The following is a 4,767-nucleotide window of genomic DNA, read 5'->3' as shown; positions in this document are numbered from 1 at the left end:
ACAGGGACCCTGCCCAGTGTGGCCCAGGTCCCCTCAGGATATATGTGTCCCAGCTTGGGCCTGTCTCCCATTTGCTCAGGAGGGCTGTCTAGGCTGTCCTCCAGCCTGGACACGGGGCTGGAATATCACTGTGCCTGTGGCGAGGGTCCTTGAGACACACAGATACACCCTGCAGAGCAACCTGTGCAGAGCTGGCTGCCCGAGTCAAGCAGGGGGACTCAGTTCCAGGTCCTAGGAAACAGTCTCACACCACCGTCTGTTCACATGCCTGGCAGTGCCCCTGGGCAGAGAGCACACCACTCAGCGCAAGAGACAAGATGACCCAGGATGGCGAGCCCGTTGCCCATCCTGGGGCCAAGGATCTCTACCAGCCTTAAGAGGGAAGCAGACCCCTGGCTCTCAGTGCCAGCAGGAAAAAGAAGGACCCGAGGGTGAACAGGAGGGAGACTGAGCTGGGGATACCCAGGCAGCTCCTTGGCGGGCAGACAGGCAGGCAGATTGGGGAAGTAGTCTTTGGAGCTTGGCAAATGCAGGGGCTTATTGCAGGGGCTTCTCACAGGGAGGACCCTGGCACCAGCTCTGGAGATGCAGGTGGGAACGAAGGGGTAGGCCTGGGCCATTCCCTCCCCGTCCTCCTTGGGTCCCCCGAGTTTCCAGAGCTTCGGGCAGGGTTCTCGTGGGCAACTGTGGGGCTTCACTCAGCCTCCCTGGGCACCTCGGAGGCATCAGCTCGGCAAATGGGACATGTCCGGTTAGCCTTCAACCACTTGTCAACACACTTGGTGTGGAACTCATGGTTGCAGGGGAGGACTCGGAGTAGCTGCCGCGCTTCAAAGTCACTGAAGCAGACCACACACAGTGTCTGCTCTGACTGATGGCTGTCTGGGTTAAAGCGGTAAGATGGGAGCTGCTCTATGTCTGCTTTGGTGAGGCCTCTGGGCTTGGCATCTCCCAGCCGCTCGGCCAGGTTCAGAAGGGCCTCATAGTTCTCCATTTCCACATCATCCACATCCGGATCCAGGCTGATGGTGGGCCCCATCGCTGTTGGTGACATTGGCAGCATCGAGAGGAAGTAGGGCAAGAAGCTTGGGTAATAAGGTGGTGGCGGTGGGGGCAGTGGCTGTTGCAGGCGGTATCTCTGGGTGCTCAGTCTTCGTGGCACCATGTGGGAATATGACATCCCAAAAGACAGCTCCTGGTGCAGTGGATCATGGGACAGATAGTGTAGGGGTACTGAGGGGGATAAGGCTGGGCCTGGGGCAGAGGTGGAATAAGTGAAGCCACCCAAGGGGTGCTGTTCACCCACAGGTCCACATCATTATCGAGCCGCTGCAAGGGCATACGGGGGTGCTGGGTCTGCAGTGATACAAACTGCCCAAGAGGCGCCATGTGGGCGGGCTGGGGTGGAGGGGCTGGTGGTGGCGGGTGCAGGATGTAGTGGTCACTGGAGATGAGGTGGGGGTAGGTCTGGTAGGGCACAGGGAGCTGTTGCATGGTGCATGCCTGGATCAGCGGGGGTGGGAGGCAGCACAGGGGGTAGTGCTGCCCACTGAACATCAGGGAGCATGCTGGGAGCTGCTGGGCACTGCAGCCAGGGATGTGTTGGCTTGTAGGCAAGGGGAAGCCTTGGGTGGTCACTGTGGTGACTGTGTAGGACAGAGGGACAGGTCCCTGGTGCATCTGTTCGTGGAGATCAACCATGAACGGGCTCTGCTGGGTGGCTGGGTGCAGCATTCGGGGGCTCCCCGCCGGCAGGAGCCGAGACTCGGTGCTCCTCTAAGGGGAGGTGTGGTGGTCGGGGCAGCGGCTGCTGGGAGGGTAAGCGCTCATCCTGGGCAGGTGGGCTGGCCAGGGGGCCCTCGTGGCTGGGGCTTCCCCAGAGCTGGCCTGGAGTGCTGCTAGGTCCTGCAGAGAATTGCCGCTGACCCACAGGGATAGAGGGTGGCCACCTAGTCACTGCCAGAGCCCATGGTCGCATCAGGGGAACAGTGGGTTGGAGGGGCTAGGCCAGGGCTCACAACCCTTCTGCCGCCTGGCCACACCGTGACTCCTTTGTTCGTGATCTAGAAAGGCTAGACCGGGCAGGGGGGCGGGGGGGGGGGGGCTGCCTGGACCCTTTAAGAGTCCCCACCCTGCGGAACAATGTGCTCCCCTCCCCACCCCCCAGTCCGGGGGCAGCCCGGCTCCTTCCGGGCCCTCTCTCTTTGTTGTCCGCCCGACCTGTTTTTAGTATTCTTAATAGCTGCCATTCTGACTGGAGTGAGATGAAATAAGAGTAGTTTTGATTTTCATTTCTCTAATTGCTAGAGATGTGATGCTACTTGCTTCACTTTTCTTGCTAAGGATTGAGATGATCATATGGTTCTTTAAGTCTATTGATGTGATAAATTACATTTATTGGTTTCTGTATGTGGAACCAACCTTGCATCCCTGGGATGAATCCCACTTGATTGTGGCATACTATCTTTTTAATATGTTTTGTATTCAAATTTCCAGAAATTTATTGAGAATTTTTGCATCTATGTTCATTAGAGACATTGATCTGAAGTTTTCTTTCTTTGATGTGTCTTTGTCTGGTTTTGGAATCAGGGTGATATTGGCCTCATAGAATGAGTTTGGAAGTGCTCCCTCTTTTCTCTATTTCCTGAAAGAAATTGAAGAGTATTAGTATTAGTTTTTCTTTAAAGGTCTTGTAGAACTCAACTGTGTACCTATCTGGTCCTGGGCTTTTCGTGGTTGGTAGGCTTCTTATGGCATCTTCTATTTCATTGCTTGAAATTGATCTGTTTAAATTGTGTACATCATCCTGATTTAATTTGGGCAAATCATACAACTCTAGAAATTTGTCGATGCTTTCAATATTTTCTATTTTATTGGAGTACAAATTTTCAAAATAATTTCTAATTATCTTGTGTATTTCTATAGTGTCCATTGTGATATTTTCTTTTTCATCACTGATGTTAGTAATCTGAGTTTTCTCTCTCCTTCTGTTCATTAGCATGGCTAAGTGTCTGTCAATTTTATTTATTTTTTTCAAAGAACCAACTTTTGTTTTGTCAATTTTTTCAATTGTTTCTTTTGTTTCAATTTCATTGATTTCAGCTCTGATTTTCATTATTTCCTGTCTTCTATTTCTTTTGCTTATTGATTTATTCTTTTTTTCTAGGTCTTTGAGATGTGATAGTAAGTCATTTATTTGTTGACTTTTTCTTCTTTTAAGGAATGAACTCCATGCAATGAACTTTCCTCTTAGTATTGCCTTCATAGTGTCCCAGAGATTTCTTTTTATTTTTAATTTTTAATTTTTTTTTTATTTTTGCATTTGCCTTTATTGTAACCCTGTTTTACATATGTTCAGCTAACTTCAGAATATTTCCATTTCCCAGAGATTTCAATATGTTGTATCAATGTTCTCATTCACCTCTAAGAATTTTTTAATCTCCTCCTTGATGTCTTTTGCATCCCATTGTTCATTCAGTAGCATATTATTTAGTCTCCAGGTGTTGGAGTAGCTTTTCTTTTTTTATTTTATCTTTGATATCTAATTTCATTCCATTATGATCTGATAGAATATAAGATAGTATCTCTACTTTTTTATATTTGCTAAGAGTTGCTTTGTGGCATAATATAGTCTATTTTAGAGAAGGATCCATGTGCTGCTGAGAAGAAAGTGTATTTGCTCATTGAAAAATGAAATATTCTATATAGGTCAGTTAAGTCTAAGTTATTGTGTTATTTGAGTTCTATAGTTTCTTCTCTTTTTTAAGTATAAGGAACTAAGGAATTTAAAAAACTCAATTGCAAAAAAAAAAAAAAAAAAGAAAAATCTGATTGAAAAATAAGCAATAATCCTAAACAACCATGTTTCAAAAGAGGGCATGCAAATGTCCTGCAGGTATGTGAAAAATGTTTAACATCACAAATCATGAGGGAAATGCAAATCAAAACCACGATGAGATGACACCCAACTCCAGTAAGAATGGCTATTATCAAAGACAAAAGACAAGTCATGGAGAGAATATGGAGAATAGTGAACTCCTATGTACTGTTAACATGAATGTAAATTAGTATAGATGCTATGTAAAAACGGTATGGAGATCCTCAAAAGTTAAAAATAGATCTAGCACATAATCCAACAAATCCCACTATTGAGTAGGTGAATGGGTATGAGAATCTCATAAAATTTCATAAATAAATCTGATAGAATTTCATAAAATGTACAGTAAGAGATACTGGCTTTTAGAATGTTTCACTTAATATAATTTCCTACAGTTGCTCTTCTGGAATGGGTTGAATGGGAGGGTGTTCCACAGAAACCCGGTGTTTACATAGAAATCATGAGGGATTATGTGTTCATATAAATCTGGAATCCAGAACATATTCTATTACCTCACTAATTTACAAGGAGCATTAGTTCATAAATTATTATGAGGGCTTATTGCAAAGTTATCTGCTTAATTCTGTTTAAATAAAATTTCTCCAAATTTAATTGATTTTGGATTTATTTTTTAGTTTGTCAATAGTTAACTGTCATATTTTAGAACTTCAAGGTATTTTGCAAAAATCATTGTATTTAATCTACTACCTAAAACATAATTTTACTACTATCCCTAAATAGCTTTTGCAGATAAATATTTAAACACGTAGAAAATAGTTATTTCCTCACATATTATGCATATGTTTTTACATATTTCAGTCTATGCTATATGTGACTTCTTGGTATTTTAATTATATTTTCTTCTACAAAATAAATTGCATAAATAGCAA

The 4,767-nt window shown here is 44.7% G+C and overlaps 1 pseudogene; it reads right to left on the bottom strand.

Moving 5' to 3' along the window:
- Window positions 1-651: 651 nt before the first annotated feature.
- Window positions 652-2,027, bottom strand: LOC143394098 (RING finger protein 44 pseudogene; annotated as a pseudogene).
- Window positions 2,028-4,767: the final 2,740 nt, after the last annotated feature.

Source organism: Callospermophilus lateralis, chromosome 3 (genome assembly GCF_048772815.1).
Source record: "Callospermophilus lateralis isolate mCalLat2 chromosome 3, mCalLat2.hap1, whole genome shotgun sequence".
NCBI lineage: Eukaryota > Metazoa > Chordata > Mammalia > Rodentia > Sciuridae > Callospermophilus > Callospermophilus lateralis.
Note: the sequence above shows the minus strand (reverse complement) of the source record. Positions and strands in the feature narration are given on the sequence as shown.